Consider the following 18,954-nt stretch of genomic DNA (forward strand, 5'->3'; position numbering starts at 1 on the left):
CATTTTAATTACGTTAATTTAATATACTACTACTATCCTTAATAACATTAATTTAGTAATGTTTTATTAAAATTATAATTTTTTTATTATTAGTATAGTTTTATCTTTAATTTAATATTTAAATAAATAATATTTAGATATATTATATAACTTAAATTCGTCCTCTGCTTTATAATATATATATATATATCCGCTCAAATTTTTCATATGAGACTGATCCGCCTAATTAATAAATCTTCAATATTGTTCTTTTTTTACAATGACAAAAGAAATTAGATGTCATTTTTATCTTTGAGCTGAAAATAATGAAAAAATAATAGTGAAGAGTCATTTAAAGGTCATATTTGTGCAGTTTTGAATAGTTAAGGTTATATTTGTGCACCGTCAAAGTTTAAGGTCATATTTATGTATTATGCCCTTAGATTTTAAGTTGGATGCGCTCAGTTTTGCGTATTGAACACGCGTTTTGCCACGTAGGATTGGAGGTCATATTTGTGCAGTTTTGAATAGTTAAAAGTCATATTTGTGCACTATCAAAGTTTAAGGTCAAAGTTATAATTTGATGTTAAGTTTAGAATTATTTTTATGTATTTTCACTATTAAATTCACATACCGTGGAGACATTTAAAATTTAGAGATACATCACCTTTTGGTTGGAATAGCAGAGGCAAGCATTAGGATATATGTTTCCTGAATTCTCAATAGTTAGATGATCAAATTAGAAGAGAAAAGCAAAGGAGATTAGCGGTGAAGAAGTCAAAGTGGAGAGAAAACACACAAAATGTCAGTGAAACTCCAACGAATAATTTAAAACAATACTGAAAGGCAATCCCCAGAAAGGAATCCTACAAAGAAACATAATTGTCCAATAGAAGCTGAATGAACTGAACGCTCCATCTCTCTGCATAACACTACAACAAGGTTCAAAATGTGAGACTGGAACTTCCAGCAACCATGGGTGTGTTTGGTATGATGGAAAATATTTTTCATGGAAAAAGTTTTCCTGGAAAATATATAAGTTGGTTTTCTACTTATTTTCTCATGTTTGGATGGTGAGTGGAAAATATTTTTTGAAATATATTTTATGATATTTGATTGGTGAGTAGAAAATATTTTTCAGAAATATATTTTCTAGTGTTTGGTTGGTGAGTGAAAAAATATTTTTTAGAAAATACTACTAACTATTAACTGCCTGAACAAATTTAAGCATAGCAAATAATATCAATATTGAGTATTAAGATATTACAACTCACTAAATTTTAAGCAATTACTAATTAGCAAACATAGGAGATACTTCTCAACATTTTATTAGGATAAGATACCACAATCAATAGAAATACAATTGAACAACGAGCTTATTCAACCTTGTGAAACAAGCTACAACGATATTAAAATGGAATATGCAATTAGCAAAAGTAATATAGGTAAGTCTTCCTCTCTATGCACGTGGAAATAACAATACATTCAATGAATATTGGAAGCAAGGAAAAATTCGGGCTTCAATATTTTTTTTTCAAGCAGTGAAAAATTAGAGCAAAACACAGTGAAAAATATTTCTGAGTAATGTGAATTTGAGTGTTGTTGGGGTGGGGGCATAAAAGTCACATATGTCATTTTTCCTCAATTAGAGAAAAATAAGTCATTTTAAAAAACATTTTCTCAATATTTCAGTACAACCAAATAAGAAAAAATAAGAAAATATTTTTGAGAAAACATTTTCCATCATACCAACCACACCCCAAGTCATGGCAATAGGAAAGAAATTAGGTTAAATGCTCCAACAAATCAGCGTGCCAAAATAATATTACAACATTAACAAAGGAGAAGGGTTAATAATAAACATTATAAAGCAACAAATAAATTATGAAATGCTCACGGCCGCTTACAAAAAAAAGCGTCATTTTCTTTAACCAAAAATCAAACAGAAAGGGGAAAAATAAGAAGAAGTACAGAGCAATCAAGTACTGTGGAACAGGAATAACCTTTCAATAAATACTTGCAATCAAGAAGAACCCATATCTTTAAAAAATTCATGAACATACAAATCAATACACATCATAGAGGAGACTTGGTAAGAATTTCCAACCTAATAGTGCATTGCATCTTGACTCCATTTCTGACATTAACTTCGCATATTCGACGACCATTTCCTGATCGATCAAGCTGAGTACATGAACCGCCATTTGATATCTCCATCAAAATCCACATTGAATTTATTTAATTTGAAGCTTAATAATTCATCAATTCTTGGTCTTTCTTACATAGCTAGATACACTCCTGGACTGGCCTTGTATTTGCTTGAAATCCCTGTCAAAAACATACAAAGATATTTTGAGTAAAGACGACTTGACGCACAAAGCATCCCATGTTAGTAGAATTCGCAGAAGGGCCACATTCTAAAAATTATGAGTAAAGAAGGCATGGTGCACAAAGCATCCCACATTAGTAGGATTCATGGAAGAGTTATATCTTATTAGTGGCTATTTTCACGGATCAAATATGTAACTTACAGATCAGACGAAGACAATTTCACCGTTGCTTCAAGACTCCCTTCGATCCGAGTGTTTTGCCTAAATTAAAATCAGAGTTACTTATGATACTTACATCACGAACAACACTCCTCAATGCCATCATTTGTTCCATGGAAACATTCTTTGCCTGAATTAGCCAATAAATAATATAGTCAGTATAAATGCAAATTAAAATATCTTTTCCCTTTTTTCCATTTTATAATCCTCATATATAAAGTACTTATATTGAGAAAGGCAGTGCGATACACTAAAGTTATTGTAAGCAAGAGTTGGAGTATCAAGAGTTTATTATACGCAACTTCACTTTACATTTCTGTATGCATATCCAAAATTAAGTTCTGATTTTTGTTTATTGATCTTTCTGCTATTCGTTTGGCCGTACCAATAAAATAGCAAGAGCCCGTGTTTGATTTGGAAGCCCAACTTTAATTAAGGGTCTTGCTTTTAGAAACTAAACATCAGGATTAGTAGTTTCCCCTACTAAACTGTATTGACATTTGGACTCTAATGACATTCAGCTCTTTAGTTTTTACATCTTGCATGACGGCATGAGTTATGTTTCGAATAATTTTTTTGCACATAAATGCAATGCTTCTTCCTGCTATTCGATTCTAACCTTGTATAATAGCAGTTTATTATCACATAAAACTATATAAAAAACAATTCTAAGAAGGAAAACATAGGACAAATATTAACTATTAATAGCTTAGTAGGAGTATTTCAGCACCTTAACAACAACATCTACCGTAGAGTTGGGACTTGAATTGTTCCTCCCACAATTACTATTCATCAGAATTTAATCATATTACACGACAAAGATTGACAAATCTGTAGCTTTAGAAACCATGAAAAGAAAATACAAAATGGCAAAAGTATATATGTGGTTTTGTTAGCCAATTGTTATGGCTGCCAAATGTCCAGAATGATGCAAAAATACTTTTTCGTCCCAAGCGTCCAACACATGCATGTTAGGGGTCGTTTGATAAAGTGTACAAGAATAACACTGAATAAGGTGTATTAATAAAGCTTGCATTATTAATGCTGTAAGTATTAGTAATGCTAGTATTGATTATGCATATATTATTTTAACTTGATGTATTAAAAATAATATATATTTACATAATTTCATAAAAAAAATACATTTATTTATCAAAATACCGACCTTCTTATTATTAGAAGCTTCACACATATCTCGTGTCAATTAAAAAAATGACAACATCTACCTACAAATTCACTCTCTGTGTAGGAACCATCAACTTCAATTAAATAAGTGTTGCTTCTCCTTATCAAATTGAAAGACCAAGATGAGATTTGAGGGGTAATTTAGTAAATCATCAAGTTAATGCATGTGTTAAGCCTTTGTATTGTTAATACATAAAAAATGAGTGGTATTAGTAATACACACTTTAATACACAATAGTGTGTATAACTAATGCAAACATTAGTAATACATAAGCTAAAATATGTACCAAACAAGGTACTAGTAAGACACATTAACTAATACATGTGTTATTTTTTCCAACACTCTACCAAAACGACCCCTAAGTATAAAATACTTGCATTAGTTATACGCTCTATTGTGGATTGAGGTGTGTATTATTAAAACCCCAAAATTCATGGTATTAGTGATGCAATGGGTTCAATGCATGCATTAACATAATTAAAGACACTATTATCCCCTCACAAAAATTTCCGCATCCTTTTCAAAATATATATGGAGGATATTTTGTAAAAAAAAAATTAGAAATTATTAAATTTATGTTATTTTTAATAAATCAAACCAAACACTGCATATAAAACATACAAGCATAACTAACACAAGTATAACTAATACAAGCAATACTAATGCAAGCATAACTAGCACAAACATAACTAATACTCCGTCCGTCCTAAATTATCCGTCTCAAATTGAGATGATACATTAATTAAGAAAAATAATTAATAACATGCCTAGTTTATCATAGTTCCCCTATTAGATGATGTTTACATTTTAATTTGAAGAAAAAATAATTAATGCAAAGGGTAAAACATGATTTTTTTTTTTTTTGCTTCTTTTGATTAATGAAAAAAGACAAGTAAAATGAGAAATCAAGTTAGAAAATTTGAGACGGGGAATTTGGGACGGAGGGGGTGCAAATATTACTCACACACTATATTTTGCACTATTCTTATACACTCTACCAAACGACTCCTTTAAGTATAAAATACTTGCATTAGTTATATACTCTATTGTGTATTGAGGTGTATATTAATTACTAATACCTCAAAATTCATGGTATTAGCGATGCAATGGATCCAATGCATGCATTAACATAATTAAAGACACTATTATCTCTAAAAAAAATTTCCGCATTCTTTCCAACATATATGGAGGATATTTTTGTAAAAGTATTTTTTTTTATAGAAATTATTAAATTTATGTTATTTTTAATGTCACACCCCTTTTTCGCTCGAAGGCCGAGGTCGAAGGGTTTTCCCAATTAAAGTGATGATTTTGAATAAGGATTATTTTATTTACAGAGTCGCCACTTGGAATTGAGTTTTGGTATTCCAAGTCACCTTTTTGAATCCTTAGTCAAAAGGAAATGACTCTTTATTATGGTCTACGAAAACAGAAAATCGGGTAAGGAATTCTGTTGACCGAGGGAAAGGTGTGACGCACCCCTCGAGTCCCGTGGTTCTAGCACGACCGCTTTTATTGACTTATCTTGACTTAAACTATTTTGATAATTATATTGGGGCCTAGGTTCGCTCATTTTTAATATCTAAAATTTGTCTATAACTCTTATATTAAACTAGTAAAAATTAATTTTAAGACCATCTTTGTCGAGGTGAAATATTGCATCGTTGAATTATTTTTAAACGTCTCAAAAAGATGTGTATGCCGCATTCTTAATCTAGACAAAATTTATTAAATGTGAAAGCTTATCTAGCATTAAAAAAAAAACAGTTGCTTCATTTCTTGAAAATTTGAGATCATTTTATCTTACTCATTTTATTCTTTTTCACTCTTTATTTTACAACGAGTTTTGGAATTAATCCACAATTTGTCTCTTTTCCTTACGAAAACGAATCTATTGTCAAATATTATGGGTCTTGAATTAAAATTTAAAATCATGATTCATTCGATTTGCTATGGCCAACTACTGACCAAACCGAGAGCCAACTCATTTCCGATAACAAACTAAAATCTTAGCAGATGATAAATGTAAATACATCCAATCAATTGAAATCAAACGTTCAAATACTACACAATTAGAACAACAGACCAAACATAGACGAAACAACAAAATTAAATTACTATACTTGACATAACTTATTTGAAACAATAATGGTTATTTAAATCAATAACTTAAACCTCAAGATTCAATTTTTAAGCCAACTACAGAAACTTTTTTTTTTTTTAAGAAAATAAAAAAAATCTTGACAACTTAAAACACTACCAAAAAAAATAAGAGAATGAATAAACCATTTTTCTTTCGTCATTTTCTCTACTTTTTCTTTACTTTTTTTTAATCTGTTCATCTGTTTGCATACATATAAGTTAAATCTATATAACTAACAAAAAACTTTAAATGTTTACCACAAAAATCACATAAGTGGTAGATGATTTTCTGTATATATTTTTTCTAATATGTAAATGGATAATTTAAACAATCTATGTTTAGTGTAAAATGGAAAATTCAAATAAACTACCGGACTATATATAATAACTCTTCTGTTAACAAAGTGGCTTATTTAGATTCACGTTGTTATATGAATAATGTCTTAAAAATAGTCATTCTTGAAGTCAAAACAATATTTTTTGTAGGAACATTTAGTGTGTAGTAAAGATGTGTGCAGGTGTGTACATTTTTTTTTTTTTTTTTTGCATGCATGCATATGTCACATAATAAGATTTATCATAAATACTTTCTAATTATACATAAACTAAATGTGACTTTACAATCTTTCAACATTATTAACTTTAGAAAAAAATATGTCATTCAAAATTCAAAAAAAAAAAAACAAACCTAACCAACATAATTTCAAGTCAATAAATGAATCATAAATAAAGACGTAAAGTGTGAACTATATAAAAATAACAAACTACACACACTAAATAATATGACAAGTCGTTGGAACAACTTCATTCATGCTTTAATTCCAAAAATATGGTACAAGGATTGAATAAGAACCTGTATGACGAATTAAACCAAACGAGAAAGCTTTTACGTCGAACCAAAAACTCGAACGAAAATCTAAACTCAATCTTTCAACCCAAGAATATTCAAACTCCTTTCCGTTTTTTTCTCTTTTGTCTTTTTCTCTCAATTTTCTCACTTTTTCTCTTCTCCTCCTTTTGTTTTCATTTTTGTTGTTTCTGTTTCCTTTTTCTTTTTGGTTTATGTCCGTGTGTTTTTGTGTATTCCGCTCTTCTATTAGTGTCTTGTGTGTTATATAATGTATTAAGAGGGAAGTTGAGGGGGTTGGAGGAAAAGGTGGGGGTGGTTGGGGTAGTTTAAGATAGGATAGAAGTTTCAAAAATTTTTTTGTTTAAAAGATAATAATAATAACAAATAAAAATAATAAATAGATAAATAAAATAATAATAATAAAAATAAAAATAATATAATAATAATTAATTAATTTTATATTTTAAAAAATACAATAAAATTTTAAAAATAGCCAAAAATAAATTTAATTAAGATAGTACTAAAACTACTAACTTATTTATTTAAAAAGAATTTTTTTAAAAAAAATTTTTGTATTATTTTTTTAAAATTGAAATAAAATAAAATAATATCCTAAAATTAATTTCATTTAGTTATTTATTTTTAACTAAAAATTTATTAAAAATAAAATAAGAATTAAAATAATATCGGATCAAATATAAATATTTAATATAAAAAAATATATATATTAAATTCGAGAGGATCAAAATCACGTGTCTACATTTGATGTATCAAATCAAATTGCATAAGAAACATACAAGTATAGCTAATGCAAACATAACTAACACAAACATAACTAATACAAGCATTATTAATGCAAGTATAGCTAACACAAGTATAACTAATACTCCCTTCGTCCTAACTTACTTGTCTCAAATTGAGATACCACATTGATTAAGAAAAATAATTAATAACATGCCTAGTTTATCATAGTACCCCTATTAAATGATGTTTACATTTTAATTTGAAGAAAAAGTAATTAATGTAAAGGGTAAACACATGAATTTTTTTTTTGCCTCTTTTGGTTAATGAAAAAAGACAAGTAGAATGAGAAATCAAATTAAGAAATTTGAGATAAATAATTTAAAACTAAAAAAGTACAAGTATTACTAAAATACCATATTTTACACTATTTTTATATACTCTACTTAACGATTCCTTACAGTAACATCATAATCTTTTTGTTTTGAGGCAAATGCGATTTTAAAAGGTTTAATAGATATTGGCATCGCATGGACTCCTTAATCTTAGTCCACATGCGTATATCTCACTTACAATATGGTGACTCCTTACAACCAATTTAATAATTTGAAAAGTATTTTTAGTAATATTTTATCAAAAGTGATACAACTTGCAATAAAAACTTAATTTTATAATTATGAAAAAGCAGACGTATAATCTGCAAACTTACTTAAAAAGTATATATACCTCGGATAAATTTCACTTTCAGATAATATTGGAGCTTAAAAAGAGGTGTCTGATTGTTTTTGTCAGTTGAATTTGTATTTATTAGACTAATTTTTTTTTTTAAAAAGAAGTATTACGATTCGGAAGTTGAATTTTTTAGTAGATGTGGTTTTTGTATTATTAGACTTAATTTTTTGTGATTTTTTCGTTAGAAACTATAGTTAATTGATTCTGGTACCAAAAAGGAAAGTGAGAGTTTTGTGATCATCTATGAAATTTACCTCCATTCTAAATGTAATTGAAAAATAACCACTTTTAATGTAGAAATAATATTCGGACAAAGTACCCCCACCTTGGCCAAATATAGTTTAAGTATGGAAGATTGAAAGTAATAATTCGTGTCAAGTTTAGAGTGTCTTTAGGTATTGCTTCAAAAAGTATCGAATGAGTTTGCTAATTCCAACAAAGATTGTGATAGAGCGATAAATATTTCATCTTTAATGAGGAGTCTCGCGTTCCCTTACTGGATAGAGAGTCAGGTGTTAGGGAGTGCATTCCTTCCAATGCGAGGTTTTTTAATTAGAAATTAAATTTAGTCAAACTTTAATATGAGTTTGAATCATCTTTAAAATATCGCATCAGGTTGTGGAGCTTAATATTTGATTTCTTCTAGCAACATACTACAACTTAAAGTCATTGCATGAAGCTACTAATTTCATTTTGCAAAGTTAGTGTTTGATGTAGTAGTAGAAATATTTGTTTGGATTTACTTTTCACTTTACTGTTTTCTAATATTCATAGGACAATATTTTGGTTAAATATTGTACTTGTTTTGGTTTGGATTGTCATTTTGGTTTGTACCACTACCTCAACGTAAGATAGAGATGTTGTTTCCGATATACTCTGACACAACACAACACAAGCCATACAAATTCGTGAATTTAAGTCTAGCTAGGTGTAGTTCAATATTGTTGACTTTAGTCATGGATCTAAAAGGTTTTGGTGTGATCTCTGCAGTGCACTTAAGATAGTAGTCGTTTAAACTAAACAACCATATATAGATTTTATATCTAAAGTTACAAAATATTGAGTTTCTAAAGTAACACTGGTCAAATAAATTCAATAAATTTAGGGCGGACATAGTTTGGGTAAACCATAATTTAAGTTTTATGGATATTTGGTTTGGATTTTCGGGATTTTGGCTGGATTTCAAATTTAACTTTTCAAAGTTTCAAACTTCGTATTGAAATTTGAATTTGATAATTCTAAGATTTTATAAATATTTGTTCATAGACTCCGTGCCCTGTCAAATCAGTTGATATATCCTACTACCTCCATCTTGAAATACTCATAGAAGTTCAAGACAAAATTTAGTAGGCGTTTGATCATGAAAATTGAATTTTTTTTTAAAAGTTGGAGTTGTGTTTAGCCATGTCTTTTTGAAGAATCTTTTTTAGGCTTTTGAAAAGATTTATTTTTGAATATAATTTTATGACCTCAATTTTTAAAAACTATCAAATAACCCAACTAACTAATTTACCTACTAACATACAACCAAATGTGATTCTTAAATGATGAGAAGGATCCAAATAATTTTTGTTATGGTGTTATCCCTTCAGCTAACCAAATAAGTATACAACAACAAACCAAATAACAAGTTGATAACTTCACATTTTGTAGCATCGCTTTAACAGGTGAACTGCATTCTTGGGTTTCTTATGGTGCACTAGTATTGGTAACATTTGCCTGATTAGCACTAATTAACAATTGATGCAGCTTTGGTGTAGGGATAATTTTTAACAACCTAGATAGTTTTGGTGATGACATACTGCAAGTATAACTGAGAAATTAGATGTTGATTAGGAGAGACACAAATCACAATTAATAAGCCTTATTTTAAGGTCTATATATTACCTACCATATGGATTCAATTAGATATACATATTTTGTCCCTCTCTTTTTTCTTCTACTTTGATATCAAGAATCAGGGAGCTAATGAACTGCAAAAACATTCCTGGATATCCACAGGAGTTAAATTAAAACCAATAAATAGATACAAGAGACGCCTAGCATTGCCAGAGTGATTGGGAGTTGATAAACTATCAAAACATCTTCTATTCTGTTTTGTCCTGAAGGACTAGCATATACTAGCTGGGATGATTTTGATGTCATTACCAACTGCCAGCAACTCCAACCTTCAAAAACCTTTTTGATTCAGTGAGGCAGAGCTAAGAGGCCAACGATAGATGGAAACAGGCACCATAAATCAAAAGCGAAACACGCGGTTGTTAGTTTCAATATCTTTCTGAGGTATTATCTGGATGCGCCTGTTAACGAGATTGTCTTCTTTGAGGCATGCTTCATGTTGGAAACAACGACTTTTGGAGGCACTTTTTATCTTCCAAATTAGCTGCCGTGGTCAGCTATATATCATCTCATTCTGAGAACAAAGTCAAATATACCCATCCTGTTATCTCCCTCATTTAATTCCCACAGGTGCTTGGGGATTGATAGCACAATCCTCCAACTTACTCAAAAGATTAAGGAGGTAATCAAATTCCCAATCTTGTATGTTTTCTCTGAAAAGAAGATCCCAAGTATTACTTCCTCTGTTACAGGAAAAATTAGGAAATTTCGATCTTGGAGATTTGGAAAAGATTGTGGAAGTCATCTTTTAGCTTAGAGTTGGTTAGCCATTTATTATTCCAAATCTAATGTGCCTTCCATTATCTGGGGCAAGGTACAAATTCCTAGTAAACCTCATAACCATTTTGCTAGAAGGGCTTTGTTATGCATTACCATATTTTTAACTCCCAGACCACCGAGGTTTTTTAGGCATTGTAACTTTAGAACATTTTACTTAATGAAATTTATGACAGTTGTTGTTTCCCTCCCACACACAGATTCTTCTAATTCTTTCAATCTTCTTCAACACTTTGCTGGGAATTGAGAAATGAGGCATGTAATAAGTGGACTAGTGTGTGCCTGCCCCCCATTGATAGATACTACATTTATTCCAGGTAGCCAGGCCTGTCACGATCCAAAAATGAGGGTCATGATGATACTTGTCGCGACGTACCTTGACAAGTAAGCCTATCATCCAAACTGATACGAAAAGAAGAAAAAATAAAAATATCTCACGGTAAGGCTTCTAGAATGAAGCCGAACCATATAAGTAATCATAACAATGTGGAAAGAACTCCAAAATGCCAATCATGCCCAAAATCAGGTGTCAATAGTGTAAGAACTACTTATACAATTCAAGAGTCAAATGCATCAAAAAAATAACCACAAATGAATAATATCTGTCTCCGAATACTAATAAAGACATAACTACTGTAGAAAGATAGAGGTGAACTTCGGACGCATGAATGTCCAACCGCTATCTTGGAAGCTCCAATAATCGTTCGAGTCAAACAAATTGAGGCGCACTCGAGCTAGGACCTGCACCGAAAGGGCGCAGTAGGCATGAGTATGACTCACTTGTACTCAATAGGTATCATAGGCCGTCCAAGCAAAGTAGTAAATAAAGCATATAAAATATACACTAAGGGCACATCACCTGCAATCAGAAAATGTCTCACAACGGTAGCCCACACCGCTTGCACTAATAGTTCTAATATATCTCACATATATTACAACAACACACTAAGATATAGAACACAAGTATACATTATGTCACATATAAATAGAACAAGAGAGAACATGTAGATACAAGATCATCAAATAAAAGTAAAGGAAGGTAAGACAAATACATAGATGACAAGTCAATAAGACAATACAACACAACATAAACACAATAAAGTTAGTGCAATGTACATGATGATAATGATGATGCACGAGGTCGTCGCACAGCCTGCGGGATCGTCGCACAATCCCCGTATACACCTACGGAGCTAAAACTTCCCAACGTAGGACCCATGGGGGGTTCGTCAACCCATATACAATTCACATATCTCATATCTCCTTTCCGGTTTATCCCTCAGAAAGGGTTTTATAAGGTGTTACAATATCTTTTAAAAATGTGTTGCCTGTGTTTCTCAGATGTTTCCACAATGGTACCAATATTTCATGAATGAGTATGATATGAAGATTTAATGCTCACAACCAATCACAATAAGTATTTCCACAAACAACCACATAATATATTTCCACAATCAACCACAATGATACATTTTCACAACCATATACGCCAATATCCGCTTATTATTTTTGTATCATTCATGAATTTTCACATGTCTCATTTGCCAATAAAGTATGAATATAATCACAATACACCAATGGTACCACATTAGCATTTTAACAATACAATATAATTATTCATATGTATTCAAGGCTATCAATATCACATAGGACCCCACACGATCACACATATCGCATAATATCCTAATTTCGATAATTACATCACATATAAGCCCCCACACGGGCACAACACATAGATAGCCATTTTTCATGATTAGTTCCCACCCTTAAAATGCATTTTGAACCATCATTTATCACCCAGCCTAGTCTGAAGAGTTAAGCCATAACTTACGTCGAAAGTCGAAACCGATCCACTACACTTGAACTGGCGACCTTACTTTTCACGAATAATTCCGAACTCCACTAAAAATATTAAATATAAAAGCTACGAATCAAGACAAAATCAACGACACCCATATTGACTACTTTTGATTCGGGGTCAAAACGAATCCCAAAATGGGTTTCCGAAAAAGAAGGGCAAAATCTAAACTTTACTTCAAAAACATGTTCCCCATATTTTTAGGAATCTACAGCTGAAAATCCAAGTTAAATCGAGTAAAAAATGGAGTTCAAATCGAAGAAAAATCATTTTTGAGCTTTACCGGGTAAAATCTTGGAAATCCGGGTTAAATCAAAAATCAGAGTTGTTTTGAAGGTTAAATTGATGAAAAACTAGTAATTATAAGATAAAAATATTATTCAAGTGAAAGGGGTGAAATATGAATTTAAAATTGTGCCCTAAAATTTTGGAGGTTTTGGGGAATTTATTAAGAAATTACAAAGAAAATGGGTGCATTCTTACCTTAAATCTATAATAAAATCAAGAAAAATAAGTTAATCTAGCTTCCCAAGCTCTCACAAACTTTACTTTTAAGCTCCCACTCTATTTTAGGGTTTAACTCCCAAGAATCAAGATGAAAAATGAGCAAAATAGATGAAAAAGAGATATTTATAGTGCAAATTTTTCTGCACTGCTGTAAAAAAAACTATTTTTTTAAAAACTCAATTAGGAATTCAACGGGGTGCCGGAATTCGTTTGGAGTCCGATATACACAAACAACTATGTAACCATACTAAATTCGACGTTCCGAATGCGATGGCGATATCAGATTTTCTAAAAAATGTCATTTTCATAAAGTTGACCTCAAAAATCCAAAGTTACAATTTTTCAAACTGAGAGTCAAAATGAGCTTTAAAACTCGTAAAATCATACCAAATATGCTAACAACCTAAAATCGACATTTCGAATCTGCTGGTGAAGTTGGATTTTCCATCCGAGGTCGTTTCAATCAAATTTGGGTCCCGCACTCATATTTTCAATTCTCCAACTTTCTGATCAATAGGTCGAAATGAGCTCGGGTGCACCGGGACCCTAACCAAAGGTCTATCTAGCCTAAAATTGATATTCTGGAGCTGCTGGCGCAATCTGTTTAGCCATCCATCGTACGGATTAAAAGATATCCTCATAAGTCCAAAATAAGGCTCTTGAAGCCATAAAAAAGCACAATATTGCATAAATGATACCAAAATGCATCAAAAATTATGCCAATCACTCCTACACCGTGAAAATATCATAATGCAACTACGAGGAGGGGTAAAACAATTCAATCATACAAAATCACAAATTTCACATATTTCATCAAATTTTTAGGTCGTTACAAGGCCTCTTTTCACATTTTCAATGACCCAATTCCAAATGTGAGTAGCTCTAAATTTAGTCCGTAGCAGGAGCCTCAGGTAGTGGTTGGGAATAGAGCCGAATTGCAACTAAGAATTCCAGCCAGCTCTTCCAGATTGGGCACTTTTTTTACAGGATAAATAATACTCTTTAGCATGTTGATGTGAAGGAATGAAACAGTTTCAAAATAAGTAAAGTCAGATCAAGAAGCAGTACTTGGGATCTTTCTGCTTCACCAAAAATTAGGGTATCATCTGCATATAGCAGATGTGAGATATTGACCAGTTTCCATGCATTGTTTCCCACATCAAAGCCATTAATTAATTACCTTTGTTTAGCTTTGTCTAGTAATCTACTAAGACCTTCCATTTCTAGAATGAAGGGGGAAGAGAGTTAAAGGATCTTCCTGAGTGAAGCCCTTTTGAGGCGAAAGAAGCCTACCAGGCATCTATTATTCAGCACAGGATGCTTGACTGTTGAAATACTGAACTGGATCCACTTTATCGACTTATCACCAAACCCATCTTCCTCAGCTTGTTGATAAGATAGGGCCAGTTCAACTGATCAAATGCCTTTTCAGTGTCCAGTTTTGCCTAGGATTCCTTATTTTCCATTTTTCAATGTCCAATCAAGGACTTGATTTGCAGTGAGGCATCAGTGATCGCCTATTTTTAATGAAGGAACCCTACCTGGCATCTATTAATCAGCACAAGACACTTGACTGTTGAAATACTGAACTGGATCCACCTGTCACCAAACCCATCTTCCTCCACATGTTGATTAGGTAAGGCTAATTCAACTGCTCAAATGTTTTTTCAGCATCCAGTTCGCCTAGGATTCCTGATTTTCCACTTCTCAATGTCCAATCTAGGACTTCATTTGCATTAAGCGAGGCATCAGTGATCTGCCTATTTATAATGAAGGCATTTTGATGATCTGAAACCAGTTTCCCTATTACCCTTTTCAGTCTTCCGTCTAGGACTTTAACTTCCATCTTACACGCACTGCTAGTTATACTGATCGGCCTGAAACTCTTAAGATCAATAGCGCCATTGCTCTTGGGAATAAAAGCAATGAGAAGCATTAGTGCATCTGACCATATGACCATGAGGTGAAAGTTGTGAGAGCCGTCATTACCTCTGTACCAATGATTCCCTAAGCTTTTGATAGAAGTCCATTGTATTTATATTCGGACCGGGGGCTTTGTCAGGCGCACATAAATTGATCACTGCCAGAACTTCCTCTTCATCAAAAGTTGATTCAAGAAGAATGTTCTCTTCCTCTGAGATGGATTTGATCCCTCAAAATCAACAGTAGGTTTTTTCTTTATAGAGGTTTTCATAGAATTGGAGAATCTCCCTTTTGACCTGAGACTTGTCTTCTATAACACTTGTAGCGACCTTCATCTGTCAAAGTTATTGCTGCTTCTATGGGAATTGACAATTTTTTGGAAGTATATGGTATTCTTGTCACCCTTTTTTAGCCGTAGGCATCGAGCTCCTCTGATTTAAGCAATTGTTGTAGCTCTTGCTTGAGAGTGTCATTTGAGTAATTTCCCCTTGCGACTGAGTTCTGCTTTCAGTGTTCTTCTCCAGTGTTAGAATCTCCTCTAGCATTTTAGCTTTCCCGCTCTTAATCTTGCCAAAGATCTCCCTATTTCATGTAGTGATGTCTCTCTCGAGGCTCTTTAGTTTCTGGACTGAGATGTAATATAATTTGAATAACTACCCTCAAATGAGTAGTAGCCCCACCACCATTTCATTACCTTGTCTAAAAATTCCTCGGCTGGCAACCACACGAGGATTCCTTGGAGAGGGGGCACCTAAGTAGGTTTGTCGGTTAAGAATAAACTGAGGATGTTAAATAGAACTATTCCTAATCCAGATCCTCAGTTAGCTCCACTTGAGCGTTGGAGTAGATGCCACTTGAGGAGTAGATGCAATGATACTGGATAGGGATGAATAGGGAAATTGTTGATTCTTATTTACCCTAGGTCTGCAATGAAGTTATGAAAATAGAGCTAGAGGTACTGTCTGGCTAAATCTTGATAGAAAAAAGGTTTTTCAGTTTTGTAAAGTTATAGTCAGGCTTATTAGAATTAAGGTCTTTTAGATTCGGAAAGGTATGGTCACGCTATTAGAACTAAGTTTTTTTTTATTCATAGCGATATTTTCTCTGTTCCCATTGCTTAGTACTTTGGTAAGATTAAAACAAAAACTCTTATTTATATTTACAGCATAAACGGGATAAAAATTAAAAATAAAAGTATTGGGTTTGATCCCCTTCATGTTTGGGTCTTCGTTAATCTAACTTCAAAGAGATGGATATTTGTTGCTTTGCTGCTGGGTTTTACAGCGCAATGACCTCCAACAGAACTGTTGTCTTTTCTTTTTGGTAGTGGGTTTTTCTTGTTGTATGTGTTTAAGGTGCGTCTCTGTCTCATAGATAACTATTTACGTAATATTTTTATCTGTACCATTTAGCAGAAAGTTCTTCATGCCCTCTGCACCTACTTTTGTTTTTTCTTGGTCACGACTGTGTAAGATATATAACTACTCTCAATGTATTACTGGCAGTAGCAATCGTTAATAAAATCTGTCATTTGCTGAAGTCTCTCATTTGCTGATGTATCACTTAACAGTACTATTGGAAAAAGCCGGTGTGAAGCTATATTCCCGTTTCTCACATGTTCTTAATTGTAATGACATATTCTTATTTCTCACATGTGTTCTATGTACTTGAATTTCTCAAACAGATCAAGAGTTGTGATGGCAGGCAGAATCTACCATTTGAAGATGAAAGCGAAGCTCAAAGAAGTTGATGAATTGGCGCCCAAATTCGGTCCAGGAGATGAAGGCATTACTTACTATTTCAAGGTAAATGTTTTAAGTCTTATCTTCTCAATCTAAATTTTGTTTTGCAGTTAAGGTGTGAGCGCTGCCACGAGGAGTCCAAATCCGAGGTGGCAGCCAAGCTCGGATTGAAGGACCACGAGCTTCCTAGTGGAGCTCCATGCAGCATGCGTTACTCGGTAATTATTTTAAAACTCTTTAATATATGTACTCCCTTCGTTCCTACATACTTTATTCTACCCTTTTGAAAGTGTGCTGGATAATACCATATGTTCAACTTCGATTCAACACTGGTGGAATAGACGCAACATGTAATTTTTTGGAAATTTGGAAGTAGTTGTGATATCTTTTTCGCTTTTAAAAATTCACTTAATGTTTATGATCCATATAGTCCGACATCAGTGATGGCAATGCAGGATTTGCAAATGGTCATAAAAGAAAATACCATTCGAAAGAGGATTTTCATAGAGACATGTGAAGAAAGAGAGGAGAGAGATTTGAAATAAATTTTACCAAATCAGTAGTAGAGAAACACCCAAAATAAATAAATATATCAATTTACCTAAAATAACCCGAAAAATAGGCCAAAAGCATGTTTTGTAAATAAAAAATAATACTGTATATTTATGTATTGTAATTTAGTTAAATATATTAGATGTTATGTGATTTATCCTTAATTAAATTCTCTTATTGCAGTGCAAGCTTTGTGCTAACAAGGGATTTGTGGACCTACTAGGAGGTGGCAAGCCCATTTACACCTCAAGAGACTGATGTCACCATAATGACTCTCAGGATTTGGGGCTTTGAGCCCATAAGGCCCTCTCTGAATGGGGGATTTAGAGTATCCAGAGAAAGTTAATCATTTCAACTTACAAATTCTTTAGTTCTTTAATTTCATATTTTTGAAGTCTTTAATTGTTTAAAATATTTTTTACAGTAGCATGAAGATGGCAAAAATTTTCACGTAGCAGATGATATCAACTTGACAAAGGGATTCTACAAGGGTCAGTACCCAGACGACGGTGTTGAATTTCGAGTTTCCAACGTCGTAACATATTTTGTCAAGATACAGGGTTAAAGGAAAAGCTTACAAAAGTTTTACAGTGTGATTTTGTAAGATGTAGGATTGAAGTTCCGTAAAATGTTACTACTATTCGCATGTTGTCCAAGTCACTTTTTTTTTTTTTTGTTTAAGTTGCTTTTATTTTTGTCTAAAGCGCTTTCCTATTACTAAGTAATAATAGTCAAATTTAAGGTTTCAAATTTTATTAGATATGAGCATCTCATGGGCATAGGGCCAATCAGAACTTCTGTTGAAGAAATTACATGATTTGTCATTTAAATGAGCTGGTCTTTAATTTTTGTCCTTCAAATGAATTTGATTATCAATTTTTGCAACTTTATTTCTAGCAAAGCATTAGTGTGTTAAGGTGAGGAATATAACTTGTGAAATATTAGAGGAGTTTAAACTTTAAATTGATGTCCCATGGTATTTGCCTCGAAGACAAACACGCGGTAGTTGCGTCGAAGAGAGCAAAAATGCAAATGACTTTTTTTTTTTTTTTTGTTTATTTTCTGCTTTTTAAAGAGCCCTCGTTATTTGTCTAGGAAGGGGAAAGGAGCATCCATAAGTCATTACAATTTTATTAACTTGAAAGATAATTGGGAGATAATTAAAAGAATAAAGCACGTAGTAAAAGAAATTCAAATATACAGCCTTATACCGTAAGTCATATCAATACCTCTTTGATGGTAATAAATAACAACTTTTAAATAAAAAACAAGTAAAAGAAAAAAATGATTTTTCTAAGATTGTTTAAAAAAAACCACCATTAAAAAGAACAAGAAATTATTGACGATTTTTTAAAAGTTGTTAAAAAAAAAAAACCTGACGTTAAAAGAAACTCGATTTTATCCAATTTTTTTAATCATAAGCGCTGAAAATTTTATTAAAAATACAGAATTACATATTTTGATGGCGAAAAAATATTTTTCAGATTTGTGATGTTTATTTCAGTTATCATTTTCAT

General features: G+C 32.0%; 2 long non-coding RNA genes across 2 annotated transcripts; one reads left to right on the plus strand and one right to left on the minus strand.

The window, feature by feature from the left end:
- Positions 1–1,967: 1,967 nt before the first annotated feature.
- On the minus strand, positions 1,968–7,006 carry LOC124891607. The gene is made up of 3 exons (XR_007049761.1): positions 6,710–7,006; positions 2,511–2,658; positions 1,968–2,307 (listed from the first exon to the last, which is right to left on the minus strand). It is a non-coding gene; the product is annotated as an uncharacterized LOC124891607 (long non-coding RNA).
- A 6,917-nt stretch (positions 7,007–13,923) lies between these two features.
- LOC107874791 lies at positions 13,924–18,250 on the plus strand. Its single transcript, XR_001675587.2, has 4 exons — positions 13,924–14,856; positions 16,828–17,103; positions 17,621–17,778; positions 17,862–18,250. It is a non-coding gene; the product is annotated as an uncharacterized LOC107874791 (long non-coding RNA).
- The last annotated feature ends 704 nt before the right edge of the window (positions 18,251–18,954 follow it).

This window comes from Capsicum annuum, unplaced genomic scaffold, assembly GCF_002878395.1.
Source record: "Capsicum annuum cultivar UCD-10X-F1 unplaced genomic scaffold, UCD10Xv1.1 ctg3850, whole genome shotgun sequence".
NCBI lineage: Eukaryota > Viridiplantae > Streptophyta > Magnoliopsida > Solanales > Solanaceae > Capsicum > Capsicum annuum.